Source organism: Mustela lutreola, chromosome 8, assembly GCF_030435805.1.
Source record: "Mustela lutreola isolate mMusLut2 chromosome 8, mMusLut2.pri, whole genome shotgun sequence".
NCBI classification, from domain to species: Eukaryota; Metazoa; Chordata; class Mammalia; order Carnivora; family Mustelidae; genus Mustela; species Mustela lutreola.
The window spans coordinates 126,627,940-126,643,782 of record NC_081297.1 but is presented as its reverse complement, the minus strand read 5'-3'; the positions used below and the strand labels follow the sequence as shown (position 1 = coordinate 126,643,782).

The window sequence follows — 15,843 nt, the reverse complement described above, 5'->3', positions numbered from 1 at the left end:
TTATCACAATCAAGCTAATTAACATATCCATTACCTCCCATAGTTATGTGTGTGGGTGGGTAAAAACACTTAAGATCTACTCTCCACAAATTTCATGCACATAATACATGATTATTAGCTACAATCACCATACTGTACTGATCTCCAGTACAGTTATCTCCAGTTATTCATTTTATAACTGAAAGTTTGTACCCTTTGATCAATAGCTCCCCTTTTCCCCTACCTCTAGCCTCTGGTAACCACCCTTCTACTCCATTGCTTACACTTACATGTAAGTAATACCAGGCAATATTTGTCTTTTTCTGTCTGGCTTATTTCACTTAGCATAATATCCCCAGGTTCTTTTGTATTGTCGCAAATAACTGGATTTCCTTCTTCTTCAGGTTGAATAATAAGTAGGTGTGTGTGTGTTTATGTATAAAAATATGTGTGTATAGCTTTCTTGATCCATTCATTTGCTGATGGACACTGATGTTGTTTCCATACATTGGCTATTGTGAATAATGCTGCAGTGAACATAGGAGTACAGACATCTCTTCAAGATAATGGTTTCCTTTCTTTTAGGTACATATCCAGAAGTAGGATTACTGGATAAGAAAGTTATTTTTATAGTTGCATACATTTTCCTTAAAGAATACATTGCTATTAATTAGGAATCTTGATGGCAAGTAAGACAAATGCAATTTAAATGAGTTTAAGTGAAAGAGCAGATAAGCAACTTGTCTGAAAAGTTCGAATACAGCTATATCCTTAGGCCACACCAATACTGGCAAATTTTATTTTCTCTGTGTCCATACCCTACTCCTATTTGTTAGTTTTCTTCTAATATAAGATAGCCCCCATGAAGTTTGAGAAAATTTCTGTGTGTGGCTCCATGCTATTTATTAATTATTAATATTTATTAATTATTTATTAATCTAGCTATTTCTGCAGAAGGAATCCTCTCTTCTGTCATCCAGCTATGGCCAAATGAGTGAGGCCCTAGGAACTGTAGCCCATCAGAATCCCAGGAAGTAGAGAAGTAGTTGCTGCAAAGACGAGAGGCTGGATTTAAAAAAAAAAAAAAAAGTTTAGTGTCCAGTACAGTAGGAAAGCATAACACCAGGTAAATCATATTGCCCCAGAAAGATTTTAGGCCCGTACACAGGGACCTGTGACAATTAGTGTTCTTCCAAGGTTGAGGAGGTTGGTGGGCAGGGGAAACAGTGGCCTTCTGTCCTGCAACTAGTAACCTTGCATCACGAGAATTTATTTGTGTTGTACTAACCTTACAGGCTACCTGCTGCATAGATCAAATCTTCTATTTTGCTGTTACCTCAGATAACATGCTTAGCTCTTATTCTGAGTACATCATGTATGAGACAGGATAAATAGACCCTAATATGGCATGCAGTTCTTTTCTAAAGCACTTTGAAATCCTGGGAAGACTGGGGTTATAGCATATGCTCCAGTGAGTCTGTTAAGATTACTCATGATGACTCTAGGCTATGTTTGGAACTCTTTCTGAAGTGAATAAACAGATGGCCAGCAGTGGCTAAAATTGAAAGTAGTTTTTAAAATGTTGAGAATCAATTACTTTAATATTCTCCAAGCTTAAATATCTTCAAAAATAACTGGGCAATGCTTACTAAGAAACATGTTCTTTCTGGAATGAATTCAGCTCAAGGAGAGCAAATGTGATGTAATATCCTAAGACATGAATTCAAAGTGATGTGAAAAAATTACTGGTTTCATATCCCTATCACGGAAGTCTTGAGGCATAATTAATTGATGATGATTGCTTCAGAAATATTCTGAGCCAAAACTCCACGAAAAAAGAGAAGTATTTCTCATCAGCTTTCTAATAGGACATAGTATTCACAAGAAATTCACAGGAACGGGCATGTGGTATCTTAGAAAAGTGACCCATTTAGGGTACTTGAGCCAGAAACAGCAAAATGGTGGGAAAGGCAAGTTTCTGAATCCTAGAAACTATGCCAGGAGGATTTTCTGAGGGCCAAAAAAAAGATAGTGAATCAGCCAGTCCAGCTGTGAGAAAGCAGCTGTGAGATTGCTGAGGGAAATGAGGAAGAAGAAGGCAAGCTCATCACATGACATGCCACCAAGCTGAGAGCATATTAGCACACTGGAGGACAAAATAACTATTTCCAATGACTCTGGCAATTTAGAGATTTAGATCTAAGAAAAAAAATTCAATGAGACCAGCCACAAACTAACATCAAGTAAGAATCTAGAGCAGCAGCACAGGGCTGTAGGCAGAACTTAAGGAGCCATGGAACAAGGTATACCACACTCTAATAGAGAATTTATAGTAGGTACAGAGTATCTTGTGCAACTAATTCACAGATTACAAGTCAAACAAAGGGTCTTGCCCAGAGAGAATGCTTCAATTGTCTCTTGCTACAAATTGCCCCCACATATAGTGGCTTAAAAATGGTTTATTTGCTCACAGCTCTGTAAGTTGGGCAAGGCTTGTCACCGCTCCACATGCTGTCAGCTGGGGTAGTGCAACTCGGACTAGAGAATCTACTTCCGCCGATGGCCTTACTCACAGGCAGGCAAGTTGGTGTAGCTGTCGGTTAGAAGATCAGCTGGGGCTATTGGCCAGAGTCTGGTTCTCCTCCCCATGGCCTCTCCATGTGGCTAGGTCGGCCTTATGGTGAGGCCATGTGTTGGACAACTGCTCACAGATGGCAGTCTCAGGGTAAACATATTACACAGCAGCTGGCTTTCCCCAGAAAAGCGAGGTCTCCTTAAGGCTTAAGCCTGGAACAAGCACAGTGTCACATCCTCTGAATTCTACTGGCTAAAGTGTGGCCAGACCAGATCCAGCAGAATTGCACACAGGTGCATGAATATAGGAGGCAGTGTTCCGTGTACCAGAGGAGATGTGACTTGTACAAAGTTAACGATATCCCACAATTAGAGGAAAACTTGGTGCTAATAAACCTGTAAAATAAAGCATAAGGAAAAAAAGAGAGAGAGAGACAATTGTTTTGTATGGCCAACAAAGAAAAAAAAAAAAAAAAAAGAGACAAATACAAAGGAAAATAGCCATAAATAGGAAAATAATGATTCTATTATAAGGACCATGGTCAAATCTCAGCTTCACAATGTAAACCCGAAATTTGTAGAGATAAGTCAGAGGAGAGCACTAATTAGAACTGGAAGATAGGAAAATGAAATTTATGGTGAAAACTTTTAAAAATGAGGTCAGATAGCCTGGAGAAAAGAAAACTGGCAAGTGACTAGATAATGACTCTCAAAGCAAAATATCAACATTCACCACCAATCCGCATGTTCCAAAAACAGAAAAAGGTCTATTTAAATTGATCATATAAGGTTAAGTTGAAAGAATTACCCAGAATAGATGATAGATTAGAAAAATGAGAGATAAAGTTTCTAAAAATTCTTGAGAGAGGCTGCAGTTAAATATATGCAAGTTTTTTCTGCCCTGATAAAAAGGAACCCTCCATGCTGACGCTCTCCTATGAAGCTAAGTTACTAGGGAATAATGAAGCTCCCTATAGACCACTATAGACTGTCTATACCTTTCCATCTGCATAACCCTTTAATGTCCCTGTCCTTGCTCCCTGCCCTACATCCATCTAGACTGCAAGTTCCTTGAGAGCAAGGATTATGTCTTGATCTTTTCTTAGAGTCTACAAAGTGCTCTTAACAGAATATGTGTTCAATATGGAAAAGTGTTTACTTTTGCCCATGCTAATTGATTGGGTACTCGCCACAATGATTAAATAATTGTTCATTTATTCAATTCACTTGACACTGACTTTCTGTCAGACACTACAGATCATTTGCTGTAATCAACAAAACAAACATAACTTTAAAGTATAGTAAGAAGAGATATATATGTATAGCTTTTGAAGAAAAACTATAGGATGATATGAGAGATTAAAATTGGAGGACCACTGGGCCCCTAAGTAGCATAGTCTCTAGGTCATAGGGTTAAGCCCTGTGTGGGGGCTCCACGCTCAACACAGAGCCTGCTAAGGTTTCTCTTTCTCCCTTCTCCCCCTCCCCGCACTTGCTCACTCACTCTCTAGGATAAGTAAATAGGGGTGCCTGGGTGGCTCAGTTGGTTAAGCATCTGCCTTTAGCTCGGGTCATGATCCCAGGGTCCTAGGATTGAGCCCCACATCAGGCTCTCTGCTTTGCCCCTCTCTCACTATCGGGTACTCTGTCTCTCAAATAAATAAATAAAATCTAAAATAAATAAATAAATATAAATTATGGGATCTTAGTGATCTTATTTCTCTTGTATCTTGGAATATTTTGCTATTTCATCAACCTTGGAATAAGTTCATCATTACCAAATAATTATTCTCAACTGTGACTTTTAAAAAGACTAAAATAATCAAACAATAAAATATTAAATAACCTAGAGGCATGTGCAATAGTAAAACAAAATAACATTCTTCAGCTTCTTTTTCTTCAGTGTCTTATTGTACTGACCAAAGTACAGAATCATCTTTCAAGAAGGTATAAAAGATACAGGAAAAACCATCTTTAAGCCTTTGTTTGTTTGTTTTTTAAGTTTCCACTTATTTATTTGACAGAGAGAAAGAGTACAAGCAGGGGGAGTGGCAGGGAGAGGAAGAAGCAGGGCCCCACTGAGCAGAGGGCTCTATGTGGGGCTTGACCCCAGGATCATGACGCTTAACTGACTTAGCCACCCAGGCACCCCTCTTTGTGTTTGTTTTGGTTTTGGTTTTGGTTTTTTTGCTTTTTTTTTTTTTTTTTTAATGCACTTGAGAGATTTCAGTGTACAAATTCAGGAGGTAAGAAAGTTCAGAGAAGGGAAAGTAATACTTCACGTGGCAAACACGACAACAAAGAAAAATGGTAAATAAATAATTACAGTTTAGGAAGCACTCCCCCTTGAATATCCTGAAACCCCTCCACTAGATTGTAAACACACAGAGAAGGCTTTTATAATTTTTTATTTTCTCCAAGCTGGGCAGTACTGGGCTCATAGTATGTTTTCAATAAATGACTGATTAATTGAGAGAGATGGACTCAAATCAGTCCTGCATGTCAGTAAAGTAGAATGGCCAGAAGTGTGAAGCTTCTAGTCCAATTATCCTGGGTTTTAATTCCTGCTCTGCCACTTAACTTACCCCCTCTGAGCCTCAATTTCATGCTCTATAAAAGAGAGACAGTAGCAGTATCTACCTCATAAAACTGATACGATGCTAAGTGAATACAGGTGAAATACTTAACGAGTAAGTGTTAGCCTCTATTATTTTTTCCATTAACAGATACTTTTCACTAGAACAGCAGTTAAATGCACAAAACCAAATGTCAGCAGCATTAAAACAATACTCTCATATGACTATTTTTTTCTAGAGCAGAAGCCAACTTTTCACTTATTGTTATGACTTACAATGGGATTACATTTATCAAGGGAATGAATTTAAAATCTGGACCTGGCTTTTCCCTTAATAAACCAGAAAAGAGAATTTCTTAGGAACCATCAAATGACAGTGAATTACATCTTTTAAAAGCAAAAGGAAGAATAAAATTCCCTTTATCATGTGAAAAGGGACTAGCACTCATACCTCAGGAAGACAACCTAAACTTTGAACCTATTTCAAGATCAACTTGATATGCACAACATAATAGTATTCTTTTCCACTTCTACCAGCCCTTTTCCATGCTTAATAAAAATGTAATTTAGAAAATAATAATGTTTTTTATTATTAGAAAATAATAATGTATTTTTCAAGATATCTCTCTGCAACTAGGTGAGAATAATATTGATAATAGTATTAATAATAATGATAATAATGACACTTAATAAGCACCATAAGTATCCTACATGAATTATCTCAATGAATTATCATATTAATTCATATTATATTCTTAAAAAAAAAAAGACACATGAACAGTTTTGAGAAGTTGATCCCCAGAATAAGAAGGGTGAATGAGACAGGTATTGTGATGTGCCACCCAAATCCCTCGTCACTGAAGGACTTGTTGCACCAGCTGCTAGCAGAACTGTTGGCAGGCAGCCCTACCCTGCGTTAACACCTTTTAGAAACTGCCTCAATCAGCTGTCAGCTGTCAGCCAGCCCCTTCCAGGATAGTCTGAGAAGCAGAAAGTAGCTTTGCAGGAAACCACACCCAGTTCCAGGGTGGCCCACATCCAATGACTGGCTGTTGCAGGAGTAGAAAGACTTGGCCATCTAGGGCCAAAGAAAAGGCAACCCTGAAAGGCTAGTCTAGCTTCAGAACTCTTTGTGGGGTCAGCTGAGATTGTGGTTGGTGCGTATCACAGCTGGACTTACCCTTCTGCTTCCTTCCCCATGTTTTGACAAGTTTTGATCCCAAGAGCTCTGCTTAATAAACATCCTTCTTGCTCAGCTCTGTCTCAGAGTCTGTGGCCTGGGAAACCCAACTTGCAACACTGCAAGTACACTACTAATAAAATCTACTTTTACTCACACAAAATATCTTCTAGCTTTAATAATAGGTTACTAAATTTACTTATTATTAAATATGGAATCTCAAGCAAGTTGTATCATTCTCAGTCTTATTCTGCACACTTCTATAGCCTGCAGGTTGGGGTGCCTGTATTACTCAGTGGGTTAAAGCCTCTGCTTTCGGCTCAGGTCATGATCTCAAGGTCCTGGGACCGAGCCCCACATTGGGCTCTCTGCTCAGCGGGGAGCCTGCTTCTCTCTCACTCTCTGCCTGCCTCTCTGCCTACTTGCGATCTCTGTCAAACAAATAAATAAATAAATAAATAAATAAATCTTTAAAAAAAAAAACATTTTATAGCCTGCAGGTTGGAGGGAAGATGGCCATAGGATAGCTATGCTCTGACATACATAGCAAGAGCTAGTTGCTCCATACAGTGTAGGTGAGTATTGGGAACCAAATCTTGTCAGACTAAAGGTGGTAACTGATCCTTTAGCCAAAATAAAATCAAAATAAAGAAAAGTATGATCTTCCTCTGGAATCAAGGACAAATGTAAGTAATACATTCTGATTGGGAAAATTTTATAATTACAGAAATTTTATAAAATTAAAAAGGAAAGATACAGTCTTTCCTCACCTCAGTCCTTGTCCCGTTTCCCAGAGGTAATCAGTGTTGGTTTGGTGTGCATTATTTCCAGACATTTTTCCATGAGTATTTAATACGTTTGAATATGAATTTTTAATAAGAATGTAACTTGTGGTATGCATTGCTCAGCAGCTGACATTATGGAAAGTACTCTGCTTTCTTCAAACTACTGATTTAAATGTTAATCACATCTATAAAATACCACAGCAACATCTAGTTTGGTGTTTGACCAAGCATCTGGACACCACAGCCTAGCCAAGTTGATACATGAAATTAATCATCACAAGACCTCCTCTTGTCAACTTGGCACTCTTTAAACCATACTTAATATCTAAATAAAGATAATGAATACCTTAGGGGCACCTGGCTGGCTCAGCTGGTAGATCATGTGACTCCTGATCTCGGGGTTACTATCCCCATGTTGGGGATACAGCTTTCTTTAAATTTTTTAAAAATTTTTTCTTAAAGAGGGTGCCTGGGTGGCTCAGTGGGTTAAGCCACTGCCTTCGGCTCGGGTCATGATCTCAGGGTCCTGGGATCGAGTCCCGCATCGGGCTCTCTGCTCAGCAGGGAGCCTGCTTCCTCCTCTCTCTCTCTGCCTACTTGTGATCTCTCTCTGTCAGATAAATAAATAAAATCTTTAAAAAAAAAATTTTTTTTTTCTTAAAGATAACAAGTACCTTAGTTTAGGTTACTATACCAAAGTACCATAAACTGAATGGCTTATGAACAACAAAAATTTTTTTCTCACTGTACAGTTCTGAAGTTTGGAAATTTTAGAACAAGTTGCCAGCATGGTGGAGTTCTAGTGATAATCCTTTCCTGGTTGCTGACTTTTTTTTTTTTTTTTTTAAGATTTTATTTATTTATTTGACAGGCAGAGATCACAAGTAGGCAGAGAGGCAGGCAGAGAGAGAGAGGAGGAAGCAGGCTTCCCACTAAGCAGAGAGCCCGATGTGGGGCTCAATCCCGGGACCCTGGGATCATGACCTGAGCCGAAGGCAGAGGCTTTAACCCACTGAGCCACCCAGGCGCCCCTGACTTTTTTTTCTTTTCTTTTTTTTTTTTTTAAAGATTTTATTTATTTTTTTGACAGACAGAGATTACAAATAGGCAGAAAGGCAGGCAGAGAGAGAGGAGGAAGCAGGCTCCCCGCTGAGCAGAGAGCCCGATGTGGGGCTCGATCCCAGGACTCTGAGATCATGACCTGAGCTGAAGGCAGAGGCTTTAACCCACTGAGCCACCCAGGTGCCCCTGACTTTTTTTTCTTAAGTAAGTTCTACACCCAGTGTGGGACTTGAATTCACAAGCCCAATATCAAGAGTCATATGCTCTACTGACCGAGTCAGCCAGGTGTCCCAGACTGCTGACTTCTTGTATCCTCACATGGCAGAGAGCAGAGAGAAGGAAGCTCTCTCATGACTTTTATAAGGGCACTAGCGCCATTCACAAGGTCTTCACCCTCATGACCTCATCTAATCCTAATTACCTCCCAAAGGCCCCATCTCTTAATACCTTCACATTAGAGGGATGAGGTTTCAACATATGAATTTGGGGAGGAAACAAACATTCAGTCCATAATGACATGGTTATATTTCCACCTAACATGATACAACTAACCTTTATACAACTGAAAAAACATTAACCCTTTCCCCAGAAGAAGATGCAAAGTTCTTGAGTCTTTTATTAATATCATGTAACTTAAATATTATGATATAAAGTCAAAATGTTTTATATGATATGAGGATAAGAAAGGGAAGAAAACAAAAATACTTGCTATACACACACAGTAACATATTCATAATAAAGAAAAAGTACTCATGATAATTATAGACCTCATTATTACTGATCACATGGTCTTAACTAGTATTTAAAACTATTCTATTCTGTATTCCCTTTGTCCTCAGAAAGTACCTCAACTGAAGTGGGGTAAGTTAAACCTTCATTCCTAAAGAGTCTGGGTCATCTCTGGTTCTGCCTGAATTGGGTTGTTGTAGTTTTCTACTACTTTAACTGTATGGTAATAATGTTTATTTTAACTGCATCTTTAACTGCATGGTAATAATAAGAGATAGCCAGGGGTGCCTGGCTGGCTCAGCCAGTAGAGCATGCAACTCTTGATCTTGGGGTTGTGAAATCAAGCCCCATGTTGGGTGTAGTGGTTGATAATAATAATAATAATAATAATAATAATTTTTTAAAAAACAACATACATTTCCTCCCTTCCACTGTGAAGTAACAGTCCAATTTCACCTTGGTAATCAGGATCATTCACCCCAGCCAGCAGAGTAACTTCTTTCTTTGCCTGTTTAGAGGCATGGGGAACCCAAAGTGGCCAGGTGACAGTCTTAACCTCTAATTCAGTAGAGTAATTGATGTGTCTCCTGGTAAAGGCATTATTCCATTTGAAACCGAGAACTCTAGCCCAGGAGTACATGAGGTCATAGGGACAGGAAAGAAAAATAAATGGTGCCACTCCCATTTCTACCCCTTGATTCCTGGACCCATGAATCCTGGCTATGAGAGAACACCAGAATATACAGAGCATATAGAACTTCCCAGAGAATCTTGTCCTAACCCTGTAAGATATAGCCACTTAGCTGGCTCTCTATAACTGAGTCTTCAAAAGATCATTCCAGCATTTTGTGAAGCCAGCTGCCTCAGGATGGTGAGGAACATACTAAGACCAGTGAATTCCATGAGCATGTCACACTTCATTTGGTGTGAAGCAAGTTCCTTGACCAGAAGCAATGCTGTGTGAAATACCATGATACCTGGGATCGAGCCCTGCATCGGGCTCCCTGTTCCATGGGAAGCTTGCTTCCCCATCTCCCACTCTCCCTGCTTGTGTTCCCTCGCTCACTGTGTCTCTGTCAAATAAATAAAATCTTAAAAAAAAAAAAAGAAAAAAATAAGTCCATGTCATTGAGCCCATGAATAACCTCTGTCCCTGCCACCAATGGCCACCTTGTTCATGAGCCCACTGGGCAATGACAGGGGTGGTTTGGGAAAGAGAAGGACTGGAATCCTATTCATTTGGTTATTAAAGCCCTCCTCTACTAAGGACAAACTTTGGTGAACATTCACATGAGACACAAATAATCTTCACGTTTTTCACCCAGTCAGGAAGGTCTATCCACATACCTCTTCCCCAAACTTCTTTGTTACCAGTTTTCCAATCATCTTCCTTCCAAGTCTCTTACCAGCTAGCCAAAACGCAACCCATGAATTAGTGTATATTCACTAATCTGGCTGTTTTTACTTCGAAGCAAAAATGAACAACCAGGTACACTGCTTCACATTTTGCCCACTGAGAGGATTTCCCTTCATCATTGTCCTTCATATCCCAGAAAGGGACTGTAGTACTATAGCTGTTCATGTTCAAGTGGTGCCTACATATGGCACAGACTGCCTAAAAACCAGCCTGCGATTTCTCTTCCTCTGTCAACTGACTGTAGGGAACTCCGCATGAGGCCAGAGGCACGGACTGGGAAAAACAAGGTAATGTAGTAGGAATGAGGATAATTCTTATCTGTACTATAAACCTAGCTCATTCGTTTTAATGGCTGAATAATATTCCATTTTATCCTTCATTTATTCCATTTTATCTTTCATCTTGTACTATATACAACTATATATATATATATATATATATATATATATATATATATATATTATTTACAACTATCCCATTATAGTGGGTTTTTAGCCAGCCTCCAATTCTTTTTTCTTTTAAAATGTTCCTGAGAGGGGCGCCCGGGTGGCTCAGTGGGTTAAAGCCTCTGCCTTCGGCTCGGGTCATGATCCCAGGGTCCTGGGATCGAGCCCCACATTGGGCTCTCTGCTCGGCGGGGAGCCTGCTTCCCTCTCTCTCTGCCTACTCGTGATCTCTCTCTCTGTCAAATAAATAAACAAAATCTTTAAAAAAAAATAAAAAATAAAAATAAATAAAATAAAATGTTCCTGAGAACAAATGAATATGTCTATCTTTATGTACTTGTGATATTTCCATAAAAATTGGATAAGAGAAACCAAAAATAAGGTATTAACTATAACAAGATTGGCTACCCTAGAACAAAGATCCATCAAGAAGCTCAAAGAACCATTTTGAAATCTATTGCAAATAATCTCAACCCCTCAGAAAAGAAACTAATCAAACTCTCAAGAGAATGTGTATCTACATATTTTGCCACTTGATATTGTCACACTACATTTAGACCAATATAGGAGCAATTATTTTTATCCACAGTTTCGAGTTGGCTTAGCAGTTATTGTCACTGCATGAATTTTGGGTATTCAACAGTCAAAATATAGTCCAAGTTATTTAAAAGTCTTCTGTTGGCTGCTTCCACAAATGACCAAGTGTATCAGTTAGCTATTTGGTATTTTCTGATGATTGTTTCTATCCCAAGAGATGGTCCAATCTTAGGGTTAATTACTTAAGGGCCACGCTTCAAATTCAATGAATTACTTATTCTTATATTTCCACCTAATAATATATTTTTTCTAACTTTGCTAAACTAGTGATCTTAACAATTTATAATTTCTAAGTCAAAAAATTCATTCCATTCTAGTCAAGAGTATAATTTTTTTCCCAGTTTCTTTTATGAAGGACTTCTAAGTTCCATATTTTAGTGGTTACTTATATTTCAATTGAAGCTGAGAACAGTCCCCTCATACATGGGCCCTAAAATGTGTATCTCTACAGTTCACTGACTTAACAGAGATTTTACCTCTAAATCATATAAAAAACTACAGGAAAAGTACTTAAGTCTTTGTCAGTTTCAAAAGAAACAAATTTTCAAGCAAAAAGGGGTCTCTTCTTCAGTGGATCATCTATAAGCAGCCACAAAATGTTACAAGTGAACCACCTTGTGAAAATAGCTTAAATTCCATCATCCGAGATTTTATTTAGAGTCTTTAAAGCTTTTCAATCTTTTCTAAAAAATCTCTTAAAATGCAAATTCTTGGGAGAATTAATCCCTTAAGCCAAGGAGCTGCTACCATCTTTGTTAAACAAAATTAGAAATGAGACATGGGATTTGGGCAAAGAGATAAAATCAAAAGAGAAGCCTTGAGTCATGGAGGCAAAATTTCTTTTTCCTATTTTACAATTTTACCAATAGTCTACTCTCATAACATTTATAAATGAATCAGAAATATAAATTCATACTGACTTAGGCTTGTATTATTAATTTATCTTCTAAAAAATTTCAAAAGTTCAATCTGGTATTTCTAGAGAATGCCTTACTTATAGGTATCTCTTCTTCTAGACACACTTTGTTTTCTTTTTCTTATTTTTTTTTAAAGATTTTATTTTGGTACCAGTTCCCAAGTACCAAAGATCATAAGTAGGCAGAGAGGCAGGCAGAGAGAGAGGAGGAAGCAGACTCCCCACTGACTAGAGAGTCCGATGCGAGGCTCGATCCCAGAACCCTGGGATCACGACCCAAGCCAAAGGCAGAGGCTTTAACCCACTGAGCCACCCAGGCACTCCCACACTTTGCTTTCAATTCATGAACTTTCTATATACCTCTTTCCTTCTAGAAATCACCAATAATTGCTAACTCTGGAGAATGGACCTCTTTTTATTCTTCCATCCCTCTGGAGCTAATCATTATCTTAACTTTTATTATGATCATGTCTTTGCTTTCCTTTAGTTTTACCATCCATGTGTGTATCCTTAAATAAAAGAATTTAATTTTGCCTATTTTTGAACTTTATAGAAATGGAATTATACTGTATGTACTCTCTTTTGTTCCATATTGTTACTTATTGCTGCATTTTGCTCACTTTCATTTCTGAATAATTTTACAAGTATACATCAATTTATTCATCCATTGTACAGTTAATGGATATTTATGATGTTTCCATTTAGGGGCTATTATGAACAGTGTTATCATTATAAACACTGTTAAACATGAACTTAAACATTAGCACATAGTATATTTCCAGAGTGGAATTGTTGTGTCATTGGATAAGGGTGTCTCAACTTTCCTTGATAATGTAAACTAATTTCCAAAGTGGTTGTGCCAACTTAGACTGCTACTAGAAGTGTATCAGAGCTACTATTGCCTCTTATCTTGACCAAACCCCAATTTTTCTAATTTTCAAAAATCTAGTCAGTATAAAAGGTATCCCACTAATCTTCATAGACCTGATTAGAAATGAAGTTGAATACTTTTTTCATGTATTTTATCAGTGATTTAGATATCCCTTAGTATGAAATGGTGAAATGCCCTTCACCTGTTTTGTCCTTTTTTAATATAATGTAGTCTTTTTTTTTTTTTTTAAGAGGTTCTTTATTCTGAATACTAGTATGTACTTCATTGGTGTTACAGGTTGCAGAAGTCTTCTTCCATTCTGTGTCTTTTCTTTTTATATTGTCTTTTGACAATTAAAAAAAAATTAGGATAATCTCCCAATCAGACAGGAGCCTAAAGGCCCACCCTTGGAGAGTAAGACCATCATGAAGGGTAAGGCCCCCAAGTAGAGAGGGAACAGCATGGGAACTGGTACCAAGAATGGTGGTACTCACCAAAATTTGACTGATCCCTCTTTTGTCCATTCACTGAACAAAATTCAGTTTGGAGGACTCATCCAGAAGCAACCTTCTTCTTCCTCCTCTTGACTTTTCCAGTCTTGCCTTCTTCAGACTAAACAACACAAAGATTCTTTCATTCTTCTTCATAGCCCCTCATCATCCTAACTGACCAGCAGAAGGTAGAATAAACAATCACCTGCTTTACTTCTAATATAATACCTCCAATAATGCATTCACTTTTTTAGAAGACACTTTCTGTTGCTATTTTTGTATGCCATCTATAACTAATCATAATGACATAAAATTAAATTCTATTTGTTAACACTACCAAAAAGCATTTTGTTCCCATTTTAAAAGTGACTGAGTTTATTATTTCTATATTTCTTTCATTCTTAAAAATAAGCTCAATTATGCTGCTTATGTACTTACAGATGATTTCAAATGTTTAAAATACACGTGTACACACACACATTTCTTGAGAAAAAATAAAATCATTTCTAACAAAACATGTATTTAAGTGAGTTCTGTATTTCACTCTTTAACATGTAAAGGTAGAGATTTTTTTTTTGGTCACTTTGTTTTCTTCACTATTCTTTTCTTTTCTTGTGAACCAAGGAAAATTCTATTTCTCTGCTTAGTCAAATTCTGAGTGTATGAATGGGACTACACCTTTTCCCCTTTCAGATAGAATTTTTTTCTAGCATGGCCAGTTATAATTATGAAATCTTTCCTTTATTTGATTGTAGAAGTTTCTTTTCCTTTTTGAAGAATGACGATTTATGGTTAAAAAAAAAAAAAAAAACACAACTCAATTATGCCTAGCAAAATTCCATTATCTCATTTCCCAAGGGGTACTAGTGAGCCCTGCCCCACCAGCCAGGATACACAAGAATTCTGTTTTAAAGCAGTTCCACATGAATGCCTGTTTCTCCCTTGTGTTCTCCATGGCTGGGAATCACCTCTTTGAAAAGCACAATGCCATGCTGAATGTGCATTTTTCATTAAAATGTGACCTGTTTCCAGGCTGGTATCTGTGCTCCACATTCAACTAACCCTTTGGCCAAATTCACACCCACATATTTTGGACATTCTTCTGGCCTAAAACTGCACCCAGAGCATCTGTTCTGTGCAAAGGATTAATTGAAAAAAAAAAAAATGTGTGTGCAGGTCAGAAGCCAGTCTAGTGACTGCACATCCCCCTTCAGGTTCACAAAATAGGAGACAACCATCTAGAAAATCAGTAAGTTTCTGGCTTACTTTAAATTTTAAAACTTTGTAACTTATAGATGAGCAGCCATGAGAAAAACAGAAAACAAAAACAAATCTTAGAGAACATTTTCTTTCTGTTTTAGTTATCGGCCACTTGATAATCTGCTATGGTTTCTAATAAAGAAAATCTTTTTTTAGGATGTTCTACTATAATCAAAGAGTCTAAGAAAGGTTTGGGTTTTTTTTTTTATGGGCAGAAAGAACAAGAAAAATGTAATTGTAAATATCAAAATTAAGCGGGAGGGAAAGTTTGTGTACATTTTTCTTTACCCAGAACTCTTTTGTTTCCTTTTTCTCCGTATCATCTCTAGAAAGAAAAGCCATAAAGGTAAAATGTAAAAGCCAATTTGGGAAGTAGAACCTAAAACATATTTAAGGAAAATGTATTTTTGGCATTATATTCATGGCATCTATATTCATGGCATGAATATATGTTTTTTTTTTTAATTAATGCAGTGCATAAAGAGTACGCTAAAAACTGATGTCTAGACATTATTCTCAAATAAAATCTCCCAAATTACATTATATAAATCCTCAACTCAATTTCCTTTTTGCATAGAGGAAGTTAAATGATCAACTTTTGATCATTTAAAAATGGAAGGCTTACCTCTTTTTGCCCAAGGGGATGAGTTGAGGGACTATATAATCTTCCATTTTCGAAGAGGTAACATTTCCCTCTATCTTTCTGCTATATATCAAGGTCATTTCCACCCAGGCTGGAAGGAGCCAACATCAACAGATATTTGCAGTAAAATCCTATGAGTAATTTAGACCAAAACAGTGAGGACCCTCTGTTCTGGCCACCAGATGTTGTAGCCATCTCTGTAAATGTCATTTTGGTGACCTTGACTAGTTAGCATTCTGTGCTTGGCATAGCTACTGTGATCACGTCTGATTCTCCCTTCCAGTCCATGAAAACAGAATTGAGTTTCCTCCCCACTGC

General features: G+C 37.6%; 1 long non-coding RNA gene across 1 annotated transcript in view; it reads right to left on the bottom strand.

Annotated features, from left to right (window-relative positions):
• LOC131839286 (uncharacterized) overlaps nucleotides 1-13,856 on the bottom strand; it is a 54,840-nt gene extending 40,984 nt beyond the window's left edge. Inside the window, exon 1 of the long non-coding RNA XR_009356911.1 lies at nucleotides 13,626-13,856. This is a non-coding gene — a long non-coding RNA (uncharacterized LOC131839286). The remainder of the gene's footprint in view (nucleotides 1-13,625) is intronic.
• Between the last annotated feature and the right edge of the window lie 1,987 nt (nucleotides 13,857-15,843).